At 39.8% G+C, this 17980-nt stretch overlaps 1 protein-coding gene across 1 annotated transcript in view; it reads right to left on the reverse strand.

Annotated features, from left to right (window-relative positions):
- The window catches only part of PLPPR1 (phospholipid phosphatase related 1), a 290512-nt gene that overhangs the window by 173171 nt on the left and 99361 nt on the right, over positions 1-17980 (reverse strand). Inside the window, exon 2 of the mRNA XM_055120712.1 lies at positions 12444-12573. The gene's annotated coding sequence lies outside the window, so the exon portion shown is untranslated. The remainder of the gene's footprint in view (positions 1-12443; positions 12574-17980) is intronic.

Raw genomic sequence — 17980 nt, forward strand, 5'->3', positions numbered from 1 at the left:
AGGGTTCAAGCAAACCTTAATAAAGGTATTACAAAGAGATCAAAGAAAAGCTATCAAATTTCAGATGGGGGTAATTATCATGAGATTATAGACTCAATGGTGAGTTAGCAATGCCTAAGGAAGGAAGAAATATAAAAGAAAAATAAAATGATGATAAATGAAAGCCTTGTTAAAAGCACAGTATAGTATAAACATAACTAAAAATAGGTCCAGAGACATTGTAGATAGGCATGAAAGGACAATGGTAAGAAGGAGTAAAAATTTTTTTTTTTTTTTTTGCTTTTTGCGTCACACCCAGCGATGCTCAGGGGTTACTCCTGGCTTTGCACTCAGGAATTGCTCCTGGCAGTGCTTGGGGGACCATATGGGATGCCGGGGATCGAACCCGGGTCGGCCGCGTGCAAGGCAAACACCCTACCCGCTGTGCTATCGCTCCGGCCCCCAAGAAGGAGTAAAAATATTAAAATATTATAAAGAATATGATAGAAGTAAAAAAGAAAAACTATTATGATAAAAGAGAACAGGAAAAATATAATAAAAATTATCGAATATATTTAAGAAAACCACAATAATTCTGGGGCAGGGGAATAATTCAAAAAGCTGAGAACACGCTTTTCAAGTGGTAGGCCCAGGTTCAATCCCAACATTTCATGGTTCCATAGCACAGCAAGGAGTAGCTTTTGAGCACTGCTGGGTATGGTCCAAAAAATAAGCAACAATAGCCGACACTCCTCAAGTAGAGGGTGTCGGGAGGACCCATTCGGGTTGGAAGATGCGAGCTGAAAGTAGACTATAGACCGAACATGATGGCCACTGAATACCTCTATTGCAAACTACAACACCCAAAAGGAGAGAGAACAAAGGGGAATGTTCTGCCACAGAGGCAGGGTGGGGTGCTGAGGGATGGGGTGGGGGTGGTGAGAGGGATACTGGGATCATTGGTGGAGATGAATGGGCACTGGTGGAGGGATGGGTAAATGATCACTGTATGAGTGAAATGCAAGCACAAAAGTTCATAAGTTTGTAACTGTATATCACAGTGATTCTCTAATAAAAAATTTTTTAAAAAGAATTTAAAAATGCAGAGTAAAAAATACATTTTTTCCCTTAAGAAAACCTGATAATGTACTGGTGAAGTTACTGAACTCTGAAGGAAAAGAAGTCTTATAATTAATCTGTTATACAAGACAAAGTTGGGTACATTTAAAGGATGGCAGGAAAATGACTGAAATGGAGGAAACTGTTGAGGTAAGAAAAAGATGTAGAAAAAAATTCTAGCAATGTTCTGAAATAGAAAAGTTAGGTAGGGGAATCTAGAATGTGAGATTGTTTGAGTCTTTTTGAGACCTTATGAAAGACCTTGAAAGCCAGACTAAAATGTCAGAGTTATATTTTGTGTTTAATGAGATGCTACTGAGGCAAAGTATAGCAGAAATAACACTGTTTTTTTTTTCAAACACAGTGAGGAATATTAATCCAGTAAATCCTTAAGGTAAGTAAATACTTAAGATGAATAATAGATCACAGACAGAGGGGCATTTACAAGGCTAAGGAAGGCATGGAATAAAATCTGGGTAAAGGCAAACTTTCCTAAAAGTTTTCTTCTTAGGAAATAAGGAAGGAAGGAATTCATTTCTTTGAAGTCATGTCTTTCCTTCCTTCCTTCCTTCCTTCCTTCCTTCCTTCCTTCCTTCCTTCCTTCCTTCCTTCCTCCCTCCCTCCCTCCCTCCCTCCCTCCCTCCCTCCCTCCCTTCCTTCCTTCCTTCTTTCCTTCCTTCCTTTCTTCCTTCCTTCCTTTCTTCCTTCCTCCCTCCCTTCCTCCCTTCCTCCCTTCACCCTCCCTCCCTCCCCCCTTCCCTCTCTTCTTCCCTCTCCCTTCCTTTCTCCCTCCCTCCCTTCCTTCCTTCTTTCCTTCCTCCTTTTCCTTTCTCTCTCTCTCTCTCTCTCTCTCTCTCTCTCTCTCTCTCTCTCTCATTTAGACCTCATCTGGCTATGCTCAATATTACTCCTCACTCTGCTCAGGGATCACTCCCTGGGTGTTCAAGGACCATATGCAGCACCAGGGATCAAACTGGAGTTGGCCCTGCAATGTAAGTTCCTTACACCATATCTCTGGCCTTCCTGAAATTCTTTTCTACAATGAAATATAAAGATTTGTACCCGGAATGGAGACAAGGGCTGACTTCTGTTTTCCAATGAAGAGCATAAATGTTATCTCAGGTTATAAGAACTATGACTCCCCCAAATTTAGGTGGACTGGATTAATTTCCAAGCCATGCAGATCAAGTGGGTATCAGGAATAGCTTGTAGGCTGCTATAGTGAGTATGCCAAAACAATAGCAACCACACAAAGCAGGAGCTCTTAGTCTTTGTTAGCTCTAACTTCCCAGGCACACCTCCTGCTGATAACATCCTGGTGAGGCAGCCAGGAATGAGGTAACTCTCTGTAGTTAGTCTCTTCATTCTCACCAGACACCTCATTGAAATCAGGCTCTTCAGAAGACAAATGTGTAAATGTTTCTTTTACTATAAATGCAAACATTTCCTCTATTATGGTATAAACCCAAAATCTGTTATGGGGGATGTGGGAAAGCCATTAACCAAAATTCTGTAACTTCTTCACCTAGGCAGCCCTAACCTTTAGCCTCTGGAAAATTTAAAAGTTCTCTTAAATTTAAGTTCTTAAATTTAAATTCTCTTAAAATATCTTTAATTAGAAATTAAATTTCTAATGCAGAAACGATTAGATTTTTTTGTTAACAAGGGTTTAGCAAAAACTGAAAAGACTTGGTCTGATGCAATGGGAGTTTCTACTTCCATTCTAGGAGGAGCTGAGACAATGTAGAAACTCATTCCAGGGGTAGAAACAACCAACTAAAAATGAAAATTATAGATAAGAGAAAACAAGAGCCACAGGACAGGCAGTGGGTGGTGAGAGAATCCCAAATTCACCATGGGGTAAAGGGAGAGAGAATCCAATTCTCAGCTGTAATTACCTGAAAACTGCTAGCAACTTCCTCATTCTTTCAAGATCTCCTGAAATTGCATCTCTAAATAACTTTATTCTTGAGGCCAATTTTATTCTTTAGGGCCTCTCAGGGCAGGCTTTAAAGTCAGGTAATTGGGAGATGCTGACTGTCTTCTAATCTTGAGATGCACTTTCCAACAGAGGAGCACATGACCCCTGTGAAACCCCAAGATATTCCAGGAGGCTGCAGGTGAAAATCGTATCAAGGAAAGGTCACATCATGAGACTAAGGGGCCAACCAGTAATCTGGGTTTAGGGGCCCAGGAAGGAAACAGTCAGAAGGACGGGGGTCCATGGTCAGTAAAGTGTAGAGAAACACTGATCTAGAGCAGTGTCTCGGGCAATGGTACATAGGAGAGGAGAAAGGGAGACAAGGAATTTGATCTGAGGCCTATTCGAAGTCCCTGAGGAGAGAGAATGGAAGCTCCATCACTCCCTTCACAGGCATTACAGGGAGGAACTCTGGGCACTTCAGGTTCAATTCAGTCACTTCAGGCAGAAGCCACTAGGCAACAATCAGGTAAGCTGGTGCTAAACTAACAGCACATATGTGAGCTCTCTCCTGACACCCACGCTCAGCTAATGGGCATGACCAAGGTTTGTAGAACCCCCTCAAGGAGTGTTGTAGGCAGATAGGTAGGGGGGCCCTGGTAATGCACTTTGAGGAAATAATAAAAATGTAAGAGGAGCCCCGTAGTAGTCAAAAGACAGGAAGACTACACTCTTCTGACACACACAAATCCTAAGCTCTTTGGAGAAGAGAAACTGAGGCACCACCCAGATGCAGAAATTCAAGGTTCTACTTAGAGAAGGTGGAGCCTGCAGAAAAGGAGAAGCTACAAAAGAATGTTGAGATTATAAAATCATCGACAGCACAAGGGAGAAGATTATGAGAAGATATCTCATCAACAATGCAAGGTTTTCCTGTGACAAGATCCAATTAACTTTTATGCATGCAAAACTCCATGCACTCACCTCTGGCTCCCCAAATTTGTTCTTCCTGTTTGTCCTTCTTCTTTGTCCTCCTCTCTCCCTCTTCTCCCACGGAAATCTTCCTTTTCTCTTGTTTTCTAAGAATTAAGTCTCATTTCCACCTAGCTTTTGTTCTTTATTCTTAATTGTCAAAGTATCTACCTCTTGGTGCGTTTTTGCTATTCTGATCCTCCCTCTTAAGAAATTGCACTAATACAAGAGAAAAGGAGCCAAAAGGGCACTTAGCATAAGAACTCATCTCCTTGATTTACAAGGAAATTCAGAATATCTTTCCCTAGTACTAGGAAGAAAAAGGTATCTGTGTGGAGCCCAAAATGATTATTTTCCTAGAGCCCACCCAAGGACATAAAACTGGTAGTTTCGACAGAAAGACCTTTTGATGCATGTATACAAGACATTTTTGAAAAAATTATAAGTGCACTAACATTGGAAACATACTGGACCTGTAGGCACTGAGTAGCATTCTGCTCTGAGTCACAGAGAACAACTTGTGAGTCAAGTTCACATGAGGCGAGTGATTCAACTACATGGCTTTTCTAAGCACAGTGCCTCTTTTGAAGAGCAAGGATGGAAGTCTCTCTCATTCACTCACAGTTGCTATTCAGTCTGAGAGCTCTCAGGTGGCTGGGCTATGACCACATTGTGTCAGAATGATTGGAATGATATTTTCCAACAAGATCTTATGACACCCTAGTCTTTTCTAATGAAGCAACACAAGTCAGAAGTAAAAGTGTCTGAAAATTCCGAAGGCCAGATAGAATAGAAATAATGCTTGAAAATAGTGAAATATCAGTATCAATAAACCAAGCATCTGTCTCTTCCTCATGCTAATGCCATATATTTGCAGCAGCATTTTTACTTTGGAAACTGGGATCTTTCCCAATGACCCTTTCACAATGCTCTGTCATCCACTGGAAGCTCAGAGCTCGGGGAAGGTGCTCCTGTTTAGGAGAGGAAAACTAAAGGACAGAATTTTTCCAGTTGCTCCTCTGGCCTTGACAGAAGTAAAGAAACTCCTTCCTTCTGAACCTCAGACTTGAAACCTGTTTTGCCAGGTTGTTGAGTCTACTTTCACTGGGAAGTTTGCACCAGTTCTAAAACTCCCTGACAAACTAGATAAATAAGCAAGACCCAAATTTGAAACATTTTCCTATCTTCCTGTTTCACAATCAGGTCTCTTCTCTTACATGGTCTGGCATTGTAGAAGAGTTGGCTGATGGGCATTCTTCATTTTTTTGCCTAATGGGCTTCTGTCCAACAAGGCCAATGTTGGCATATTATCAGGTGTTTTTCCTAGTTCTAGGAGAAGTTCAAGACTTCTCCGGAGGCCCTTCTCTTTACCACCAAAAGTCTCTTTCTACCTAACCAATCATTAATCAGCAAACATTTATTGAGTATCTGCTATGCTCCAGGGCCTCTGCTGGTCATTGAGGGTGAAAATGTACATTAACTATAGTTTTTCATAGCAGAAGACATATGAAAAAATTATGAAAAATTGTGGTGGGTTCTCAGTAATATTAAGACACATAAATAAAGTGTGATAGGAGCCCAGGGGAAGCAGCTATTAATTTTACCCAAATAGTTGGTTAAGAATAAGGATTCCCAGAGGTTATGGTATGTACGGAGGGACTCAAAAGGATAACCACTCGGACCAGAGCAATAGTACAGAGGGTAGGGTGTTTGCCTTGCAAGTGATTGACCTGGGTTGGATCCCCAGCACACCATGTGGTCCCCTGTGCCCACCAGGAGTAAGCTCTGAGCGCTGCCGATGTAGCTCACAAAACAAACAAAAACCAAACAAAACAGAGCATCAAAGGGTAAATCATTCATCATGGAAAGAAAGAAAAAGTGTTCAAGGCAAGAGAAACAGATGAGATAGCACTTGAAAGGCTGAAAATGCTGCAAGCATGCCATGTTGATCAGTTAAAACACTAAGTGAATGAAAATGTAGAGGAGTAGCCTGGCTTGGTTGATTATGTAGATAGCAAACTGTGCTTCAGATCAGTGATTTTTTGTCAAGTGTGGGCTCAAAATCAACAGCGTCAGTATCAAATGAAAGCATTTCAGAAATGCAAATCTCAGATTACTCCCTAGACTTAATTATCAAATGATGGGAGTGGCGGTGAGATGGGATGAGAGTAAAGAAGCAGACATCAGAAGTTGGTGTGTTCTCCAGGTGTTTCTACTATACTAAGTGTATAGAACCAATGACGTAGGCCAAAGGGGCAGGAAATAGAGATGTCTAGTCAGAATAACTCTTTAACATACCCAGGTAACTTTGATGCTGGAATCAGTATGGAAATGCAGATAGTTGGGAAATGGAGGTAAAGGAACTGGCTACTCAGCATGTTTTTGCTGTGACCTACATGGGAGATGCTGAAAAACTGAAGTCATCCACCCATCTTTTCTATGTCTCACCCAATCACGCCAAAGGAAGTGAAGAGTCACCAAACTGGGATCTCTGAGCACCAACTTCATGAGCACCCACTTCATAGAAACTTATTTTTGCACATAGAAAGTGCAATAAATTAAATAGAAGAACTGGTTGAAGCTAGTAGAGCAGTTATTCTTATCCTATAGCAGGAAAGGACAAAGGGAAAACTAAGTCATGAAAGAAGTTCCTGTAGTTCTTGGAGAAGGTTCCAACCATGTAAAATCAAGTCCAAAGATATTGTTCAAAGTCCAAAGTCAGAGTACATTTAGGTACAGGTCTAGCTTTAGAGGTATATGTAGAGCTTGTCATGCTACTGTGGGTCAAGAACATCCAAAGTTGAAAGTTCTAGAGGTAGAGAGATAGTAGAGTGGTTAAAGCACTTGCCTTACATACAGCTGACTCTGGTCAGAACCATGACCACATTGTGTCAGAATGATTGAAATTACATTTTCCAACAATATGATCTTCTGATACTCGTCTTTTCTAATGAAGCAACACAATGGCCCCCTAGGAGTGATCCCTGAGCACAGAGCCAGAAATAAGCCTTGAGCACTATCACATATGGCTCCAGGAACAAAACGCACACAAGTTTCAGATTATAGTATTTAATCCATTCATTTACTGTTTAATATACTTATTACATAATATGTAACTAAGTGTGGGACATTGTGGTTTAGTGATCAACAGGACAGTCTATAGCCAGACTGACAAGGACTGGATCCCAGCCGTATCATTATTAGCAGTGATACTTTGTTCAGGCTACTTTCTATGCATTTGTTAACATACGTAAATTAGTATCTTTAAAGGTTTATTTTTTATTTTTGTGCTGGAAAAAGCTTGAATCATCAGGTGAGAGAGCTGTTCAGATGGAGTGGACTGACAGATATGGTAACAGATATGCCAATTGTAGGCATTCAATGAACAGCCAAGAGAGGAGAGAGAGTAGAATTGTTCACCAATAGGGAGAATGAGATTGAGGCTTGGACTGACAATTGTTCAGCGATAGGGCAAATGAACAGGATTATGCTCTTTTTTGTTAGGCAACAAACTACGATTCTATATTTTAGCTCAAATAAGTAGAAACAGAATCACCAATGGAATTGATCTAGTGTAGAGAATGATGAAATCAGTACAGGAACTTAAATTTCAAAGACCACATGTGCTATTGACAGAGGTTCAATGACTGGATAAGAATATGTGTCTTAATGCATTTTCCTAATTTCACCAACTTGTGTACTTGTAGCTTTCTATTGTTAAAATAGAATAGGTCCTTCCAATTGTTAAAAATATATTTTTAAAACAGTTAATCTTACTAAGTCTCATCCTAAGAATAATAATGATTAAATCATGGGTTAAATTCTTCTCTATCCCTTATTCAATAAGTTTCAAGTGCTAATTTATAAGAAATCTATAAACTCTAACTCATCTTGTATTACCAAAAAAAATATCCAACACTGCTTTTAAGAACTTGAGTTTTTACCTAAACTAAATTCCATGTAACAGAAAGTATTAAGATTTACCACTCACTGTATAAGTTTTGGCAAGGTACTTAAATTAATCTCTCATCTATATTTTCATCTGATCTAAAAACTGAGAATGATAATATCTACTTCACCAATATCATAAAAATGAAATGAGGCAATTGACACAAAATGCTTATACTAGTGTTTGGCACAGAGTGAATGCTCAATGATTATTTGCTTTACTTTTATATTAAACACATTATACCTAAGAATTTGTGATCTAGGGCCAGAGAGATAGTAAAACAGGCAGGACATGTGTCTTGCACATAGCCAACCCAGGTTCAATCCCTGGCACACAATATGGTCCCTTGAGCACTGTCAGGAGTGATTCCTGAGTGCAAAGCCAGAAGGAAGTCCTGAGAACCACTGGGTGTGTGGCCACCTTCCAAATATCTGGAATCAAATGACTGAAAAATACAAGACACAATACCAAATACTTTCATAGTCTTGAATATTTCTTGTTGCAAGAGGAAGTTCCCACAGGTTTTCCTAGGAGACCCATCTCTCCTCACAAGTTCCAACAATATGACAAATCCTCTATACTTGATACTTAATGCTTATTTTATCATCAAAAAAATTTCTATTCCTTATGATACTTCCTGCACAAGTATTCAGGAGTGTTATACTTCCTCCTGAGAAAAAGTCCATATTTGGGATTTTATTTTCAGGGGATTCCTACAAGGTGTTATCATTGTGACACCTAATTATAAGCAGAGAGTGTTACCTACTGACAGACCTTGAGCTCATAAGTCTCTGAAGCACACTCATCACCTTTTTTTCACATTTGCTTTGCATCTTGTTATTGTTGCTAATTTTAATCTGGTGTGCTAACACTGCTTATATTCTTACTGCTTGGCTAGATGGAGAAGATTTACATCCAGTTGTAGGCATTCAATGAGTCTAATTACATATTCCACCAACACACTGGCTAAAACCTCCACAAAACACACTGTAGGGTATCGGTAGGCTGCCATATTATACCCCCATTTTCCCTCACTAGTGGACCGGAGCAATAGCATAGTGGGTAGGGAGTTTATCTTGCACAAGGCCCATCCAGGTTTGATTTCTCTGTCCCTCTTGAAGAGCCCGGCAAGCTATCGAGTGTCCCGCCCGCAGGGCAGAGCCTGACAAGATACCCGTGGCATATTTGATATGCCAAAACCAGTAACAACAAGTCTCACAATGGAGATGTTACTGGTGCCCACTCGAGCAAATCGATGAACAAGGGGACGACAGTGCTACCGTGCAGAGCTACTGTTCTTTTCAAAATTTCATTGCTATATTGCTTTAATGCTGAACTTGCAATTAAATTCAATTCAATGTTTTCTTGATTTAGGCAGTGGAAAGCCATCAAATGCAATTCATATGGACTGGGTCTTTTTCTGTGGGGAGGGGGCACATCTGTCAGTACTCATGGCTTACTCCTAGCTTGGTGCTCAGGGATCACCCTTGCCGTACTGGGGAAATGATATGTGATGCTATGCATATGGTCCCCTGAACATTGAACCAGGGCTGATTGCCTGCAAGGCAAGCACTTCACCTCCTATATTATCTGACCTCAATATGTACTTTTGATATATTTTACATCACTCTTTTTCATCAACTATAAATTGGTTTAAAATATTATGGAGCATCAGAGTTTTCACATTATATATTTCTGTGTGTAATCTCATTACCAAAAAGGGCCCTTCTACTCATTTCTTTCTCCCACCTACTCTTTCCCTATGGTAACCACCATGGTTTGCATTGAGTCAAGGGATTAGTTTTGCTGTTCCTTATAAATACATTTGCTTTAATAATTCATATTCACAGTGAGTAAAACCATTTGACAATTGTCTTCCTTATTTTACTTCCTAGTCCATTTGTTTTTACCCTAATGAGCACAATTTCATTATTTTTTTTAATGTCGAGTAAATAGTGATCAAACATAACTCAACTTCTTTATCCAAACACCTGTTCACTGGCATTTGAATTAAATCCAAGTTTGGGCTATTGTGAATAAAGCTGCCCTGAACACCAGGAATGAAAATTCCTTTTTGAATAGGTGTTTTCAGATTATTTGAGAAATTTCCAGGCATTTCTGCATCAGATGGGGGATCCCTCTAAGCTTGTTGGCTTCTGCATGATTCTGTCATGGTCTGATGTGACACTAAACAGCTATCATATTGTACCCTCTAGAAGGTATCATTTATTCTTATACAATCATTGAGATTTGGGGGAGTTATTTAAATGATGAAAAAAGCTTTTCTGTAAACACACGAGGCATCCTTTTCTGATGTTAACCATTTTCCAAAGGGTATAAAATACAAAGAACATTTTACATTCCTAACAATTTCTACCTCAAAAGTTTCACAGCTGTTTAATTTTTGCTGACTTTTCAAACAGCTAAATCTCTTATATGTAGTACCTTCTACATACATTGTAGAAGTCACTAAACACTTGCTGAATGAAGTATAAGCAAAGCTTCAGTCTATCTGGAAAATCTATGTTCTCTATTAATCTTGTTTTTGAGGCCTCAAGGAAAATCCATTTAGAATAGTTTCATAAGAATGGCACAGCCTTAGGTCTTTAGGCAACAAACTGAGAGGGGAAGTCACATAGTGCTTTCTAGCAGTTCTACCAAGTGCAGTTCTACCAAGTGCAGTTCTACCAAGTACCAGTGTGTGGTAGATGTTCACTCCATTCATATGGAATGGGGTACAAATGAGGTACATGTATACAAATGAGGTACCAATGAGGCCCAGTGTTGGGAAAAACTCCCTGATTCTGATCTGGATATAAATTTCAGGCCCTTACACCTTAATTTTGCTCCCATAAAATCCTGCATCTACCATCTTAAGTGGCCATGTTATCGACTAATTATATAAAAACTTTGTTTTACATTCCCATTCTCCAAAGCATACAAAGTGTGTGCATCAAGCCAGCTGCACACTCACTTCCCTTAGCCTATCTCACTAGCACTAACCACATTCCCAATTCTGAGGAACAAAGAGCCCATCTCCGCAAAGTTCTCATAGGTACCAGATATGCTACAATCTACTATATCTGTTGCCTCCTTTAATCCTCACGAAGTGCGCATGAAGCAGGATTTATCATTGTCATCTGAAAGAGAATAACTGAAGCCTGCACTGTAGCACTATTGTTCAATATGCTCAAGAGCGCACCAGTAACTAATTCATTGTGAGACTTGTAACTGTTTTTGGCATATCGAGTACGCCATGGGTAGCTTGCCAGACTCTGCATGTGGGCAGATACTCTCAATAGCTTGCCAGGCTCTCTGAGAGGGACAAAGGAATCGAACCCAGGTCAGCCACGTGTAAGGCAAACGCCCTACCCTCTGTGCTATTAAAGAGGGAAATATCTCACTCAGGGTAACAGAACTAGTAAAAGGTAGAGCAATGATTTGAAATCGTGTGTTTTTTTTTTTTTATTCTAACATTCATGTTTTCCAGGAACTCTTTTGGATATGCAGGTGTGGTTTTGTAGAATTGGAGCTTTTTTTTTTTCAATCTGGGACCACTGCTGGTTACACAGCTGTCTATTTTCCTTATAAAAGGAACGTGATGCCAGCAACTACTTTTAGTATCAGAATTCATTCTGATCAAGTAATGTTTTGTAACTATCATTTATCCCCAAAGTAAAGAAATAAGAAATACTTCTTTCAAAACAGATAAGTGAAGAAGGTACTACCAGTGGAAAAACTAATTACTTTATCATGAGGCCTCCTGGGATGACTATATCATGAAGACAGAGAACTGTGTTCATCACCATATGGGATACTAGTCACTTCTGCATGATCCTCTATATTCCTGAAGATGACTTGTGTGCTTTAAGACCCATTCCATGAGAATAAGCAATGTTAGATATAACGAGGAATGTGTATTTAAAAGAGGAACAATCAACTAGTTGTTACCCACAAGAAATTGATATCTTGGGGCTGAAGAGATAGTATAGTGGGTGAGGAAATTGTCTTGCATGTAGCTGATTCTGTTTTGATGCTTGGCACCACATATGGTACCCAGAGCATAGAGTCAGGAATAAGCTCTGAGCACTGTGGCGATGTCCTCAGACAACCCCCAAGTATATGGTTAGTCACTCTTCAAAGGTATTTACCAACTAAGTTCTTTATGTATTTGTTCTTGAGACATTTTAAAGTGATAAGAAATTCTGGAGAAAATATAAATTTTCTTTATACTTCTCTGTACCCCACATTACAATAGGGCCAGTACCCAATTTTATTTAATCCTTAGAAGCAATTCTAGGAACCAAGAAATACCTTTATTTATTATTTTTGTGAATCAAGGTGGTTCTTATTGGAACTTACTTAGAAAGGCATGAGAGGAGAGAAAGCAAAATTCAAGAGAAAACACCACCTTCTCCAGAGAGGAACAAACAAGCACAGGTGCAGAGATAAGCTATGTGTTCAAGGGAGAACACATGTTTGAAAATCAAGCCAAGAGCATACCTTTAGAACAAGACAATCTTGTGTTTGAAGACCAGTCCTGATCCTCTCTAGCTGTGTGACCTCTGGTAAGTTTCTTCACTCTTTGTCTTGATTTCCTCATCAATAAAGTGGGGCAGTGGAGCCTGTGATTCTATAATTTAAAAAAACAAAAAAAATTAAAACTTTATTTAAACTTTTTAAATTTTACCATGTTTGATTACTACAGTTTAGGTGACTTGTTTACACTAGTGTTTAGGTATATGGTCTTGATATATGATTACTATACCTCACCACTGAAGAACTCAAAACCCTCCAAACACTGCATAGTATTCCATTGTGATAACGTACCAAAGTTTCTTCAACTTAGAGTGTTTAGGGCACTCTAAGAAAATGATGGCTGGAGGAACCAGTTGGGATGGGAGATGCATGTCAAAAGATGCATGCCTATATTATATCTAGATAGTCTGCTTTCAGTTAAATGGAACAAACATGATGACCTCTCAGTGTCTGTGTTGCAAGCATTATTGCCCAAAAGTAGAGAGAGATTATGGGGAATATTGTTTGCCATGGAGGCAGGGGGAGGGTGGGAAAGGGGGGTATACCAGGGATATTGATAGTGAGGAATGTGCACTGGTGGAGGGATGGGTGTTTGATCATTGTGAGATTGTAACCCAAACATGAAAGCTTGTAACTATCTCACAGTGATTCAATAAAATTTAAAAAAAGACCCTCCAACAAATATCCTTATGTTATTTCCAGTTCTTCTTATCATCTCCCACCTCCACCCTCCATCTTGCTTTGTATTCTCAGTTTTATAATCTAGGACCAAGGTTTTTTATTATTTGATCATCATCATCACTGTCATCACTGTCATCCCATTGTTCATCAATTTACTCGAGTGGGAGCCAGTAACGTCTCCGTTCACCCCAGCCCTGAGATTTTAGCAGCCTCTCCTTACTTGTCTTTCCCAATGATTGGAGGCTCTTTCAGGGAAATAAATAATGTTATAAAGCATTTAGTTTAGTACCCAGATGCATTAAAATTCTTTCTTTCAACAAGAAATACATATAATGAACACCTATTTATGCCAAACACTATTGTCTTTGGACTGGAGTGATAGCACAGCGGGTAGGGCATTTGCCTTGCACGCGGCCAACCCGGGTTCGATTCCTCCATCCCTCACGAAGATCCCGACAAGCTACCAAGAGTATCCCACCTGCACAGCAGAGCCTGGCAAGCTCCTTGTGGCATATTCAATATGCTAAAAACAGTAACAACAAGTCTCATAATGGAGATGTTACCGGTGCCCACTCGAGCAAATCGATGAACAATGAGACGACAGTGCTACGACAGTGCTACAGTGCTACATTGTCTTTGTAGAGATAGTGGTATGTGAGAAAGAAGCTCTGCAGAATTTAATATTTATAAATGTAATGATGAGTCAGTGACTCATGAGGTAGATATTACTGAGTTTGACAAAGGAGGCACAAAAATTTATTTCTTGAAATTACTCAGGCATGAACCCTATTTTATATCTAGATAGTCTGCTTTCAGTTACATCGATTAAACTGGGATAGATAAGATTATAAGATTATCTTAATTCTTGAATGCAGGGCAGAAATGATCATTTACGAATATTACCACACTTATTCTATACCTGTACTGTCAATATGAGAAATCTGATATGGAAGAAAAGCTCAAAATGCATAGTCAGGATCTGGATTTATATTCTGCTACAATCCGGGTTCAATTCCTCTATCCGTCTTGGAGAGCCTGGCAAGCTACCAAGAGTGTCTCGCCCACACAGCAGAGCCTAGCAGGCTCCCCATGGCGTATTCGATATGCCAAAAAGTGTAACAAGAAGTCTCACAATGGAGACGTTACTGGTGCCCGCTTGAGCAAATCAATGAGCAACATTATGACAGTGACCACTTACTTAATGATACTTTCCCCTTGTTTGTAACTTGATCTCTTGAATCTACATGCTACTTTGCTGAGTGAGAATGACAATAACGTCATGAGACTATTTGGGGGATCAAACAAAGCAAAAATACTCAGAATCTCTGTATATCCTGCTACATTACAAAAAGAATGCATTACTGTGACCATTTCAAAAGTAGACCATTTTCTCTCGGAGGTAACCTACCAAACATTATACCACTGCTCTCACAGCATATCCCCGAACAGTATCCATAGTCCGTATTGTATGCAGGTTTGTCTTGCACCTGAGTTGAACTATTTCTGTTCAACTATTATTTCTTATCCTTACAACTTCCATTTCATTGATCTTTCCCCTTTCTAAATTCCCCTTTCCAAATTCCTAATAAAATTTGTATTGTAGCACTGTCACACTGTAGTCCCATTGTTCATCGATTTGCTCAAGCGGGCACCAGTAATATCTCCATTGTGAGACTTGTTACTGTTTTTGGCATATGGAATACGCCATAGGTAGCTTGCCAGGCTCTGCCGTGTGGGTGGAATACCCTCGGTAGTTTGCCGGGCTCTCTGAGAAGGATGGAGGAATCAAACCTAGGTTGACTGCGTGCAAGGTAAATGTCCTACCCACTGTGTTATTGCTCCAGACCATAATTTGTATTATCTTTCTTTAATCTTATTCCATCTATTTCTGTTCAACTAACTCATTTATTATCCTTACAACTTCCTTACAACTTCCATTCCTTTGACCCTCCCTTTTCTCTTTGTGTAACTTTTTTTTATCCATATGTTCTTAGCAGCTTGTTCTTAGCTTGTTCTTAGCAGCCATCATGGCCCCTCCCCGTTCAGTTGTTTTTCTTCCTGCCTATATGCCTTCCCCAAATTGAATGTGAAGAATAGCACACCATCTAGATTTTCCATTCAATCTGCCAGAGAAAGATGGCTCCCAGACTGGCGCTAATGTCTACAAGAACCAGAATTTTAAGACAAGCATCTAGACTGATGCCAAAGGAACCAGTTTCTGTCATGAAGAAATCAAGTAACCACATGTAAATATTGATAATGCAATTATGACTTATAAAAATTTTATGTACATCTAAGTACATAAAGTCCCCAAAAGCAAACAAAAGAATCAATGCATTCATAGAGACTCATACAACTCACTGATAAAAGTTGAACAGAAATGATGGAATTTGTAGATAAAAGATAACTGCAATAACTCAAAGTAAAAAGAAACTGAAGCTTTACCAGAGGGACAACCGTTTAGATAGATGAAATTAAAAAACTGGTGTGCAAGCCATGTGTTGAATGACATCAAATAGAATCAGCAAACAACCCAGATATTAAGTTTATTGCCAAAATTTTATACATCCAGTAAAATAGGTCTACAAGCTGATGAACATACCTATGGTTTATTCTCAAGTCTAATGCTGACAGCATAAACTCTTCCAACAAAGGCTGTTCCTCTGAACAGCTTATGTTTCTTCAGGGCATGCTGACACTTCGCAACATGCAAGCAGCATCTCAGGTTTTAAAGGAAGTGGGCTGCTGATAAATGGTGAAAGAGAAGATAATTATTCCTCCACTGAATCTGGTTCACTTGCCACTAAGATACTTGAAGGCAAATAGAGAAAAGGGAGGAAGTGTGGGTGAGAACTCTAAAGTAATTTACACCCACTCAGAGGCAAAGGAGAAGAATCAAAGCTGATTTTTAAAAAATATCAGAGAAACTTCCCAGTCCCTGTCACTTCAAACATAGCTCCTACTATCTACTTTTACATTTTGCCTGTAGATATTTGGCTTCTTTCTAGCATGACCATGTGGAATCTACCTACTTATATTCATGGCACAAGGTTACCGGAATCCCTGCTGCTCCTTTCCTCACTGAGAAACACTGAAAAGTGAGATGGTGAAAACCACTGCACCAAAAATACAAACAGGAATTTCCAAAAGATGTGAATGTCTGGATTTGATCAAGAAAGGACTCTTTCAGTAGCAGGACCTGTAATCTTTAAGCCAGACGTGACACAGCACAGGAGAATAACAACCCTTTAATATAATGGTCTATATAATTCAGAACACTCCAATATCTGCAGATTTCAGAGAGAGAGAGAGAGAAAAAGAGAGAGAGAGAACACTACTGGAAAAAAAGCTCCATTTAAGTGGATGATAATGTTCCTTTGATCTTGAACTGATAAAAATGAGTACAAACTGGAGAGAGAGAAAAACGAAGTCACAGGGTCTGGTTAAGAGAGAAACAAAGAGATCTTAAAGAGAAAAGTTCTAAAATCCCAGTATTCCATTGTGTATATGTATCATAGTTTTTTTTATCTAGTCATCTGTTTTTGGGCACTCGAGTTGTTTCCAAATTCTGACTACTGTGGGCAGTGCTGCAATGAACATAGAAGCTCAGAGTGTGTTTCTGTTGTATGTTTTTGGGACTTGGGTATATTCCGAGGCGTGGTATTGCTGGGTCAAATGGGTGCTCAATTTCTAGTATTTTGAGAAATGCCCATATTGCTTTCCAAAAGGCTGGACCAGTTGGCATTCCCACTAACAATTAATAAGAATCCCTTTCTCCCCACATTTGTACCAGCATTGGTTCTTGTTCTTTGGGACAAGTGCCAGTCTCTGGGGTGTGAGCTGATACCTCATTGTTGTTTTGATTTGCATCTCCCTGATGATTAGTGAAGTAGAACATTTTTTGCATGTGCATTTTAGCATTTAAATTTCCTCTTTGAGTAAGTTTCTGTTCGTTTCTTGCTAAGTGAAATGAATCAGAAGGAAAACAGATATGGCATGACTGTATTTGTGGTAGCACTGTAGCATTGTCGTCCCATTGTTCATCTATTTGCTCAAGTGAGCACCACTAACATCTCCATTGTGAGACTTGTTACTGTTTTTGGCATATCCAATATGCCACAGGGAGCTTGCCAGGCTCTTCCGTATGGGCGGGACATTCTTGGCAGCTTGCCAGGCTCTCCGAGAGGGAGAGAGGAATTGAACCCAGGTCGGCCACATTCAAGGCAAACGCCCTACCCGCTGTGCTATGGCTCCAGTCTGTACGTTAAAAAAAGTATGAGATTAATATCCAAGGGCAAGGAAAACAGTGGCCAGGAGGACTGGTCAATGGTTGAAAGCTTGCCACAAGTGTGTGTGGAGTGAAGGGCAGTTAGGATAGAGAAGGGAACAGTATAACAATAATAATTTGAAGTGATCACCTTGGACAAGAATTGAGTGCTGAAAATAGGTAGAGGGATATGCATAATAACCTTTCAGTATCACTGTCACTTATCACTGTCATCCCGTTGCTCATCGATTTGCTCGAGCAGGCATCAGTAACGTCTCCATTGTGAGACTTCTTGTTACTGTTTTTGGTATGCGAATACACCATGGGGAGCTTGCCAGGCCCTGCTGTGCGGGCGGGATACTCTCAGTAGCTTGCTGGGCTCTCCGAGAGGGATGGAGGAATAGAACCCGGGTCAGCCCTGTGCAAGGCTGTGCAAGGCCCTACCTGCTATCACTCCAGCCTTTCAGTATCTATTGAAAACCATAATGTCCAAAGGAGAGAGAGACAGAGACAGAGACAGAGAGAGAGAGAGAGACAGAGAGTGTGTCTGCCA

This window comes from Sorex araneus, chromosome 1, assembly GCF_027595985.1.
Source record: "Sorex araneus isolate mSorAra2 chromosome 1, mSorAra2.pri, whole genome shotgun sequence".
In the NCBI taxonomy this organism is placed as follows: domain Eukaryota; kingdom Metazoa; phylum Chordata; class Mammalia; order Eulipotyphla; family Soricidae; genus Sorex; species Sorex araneus.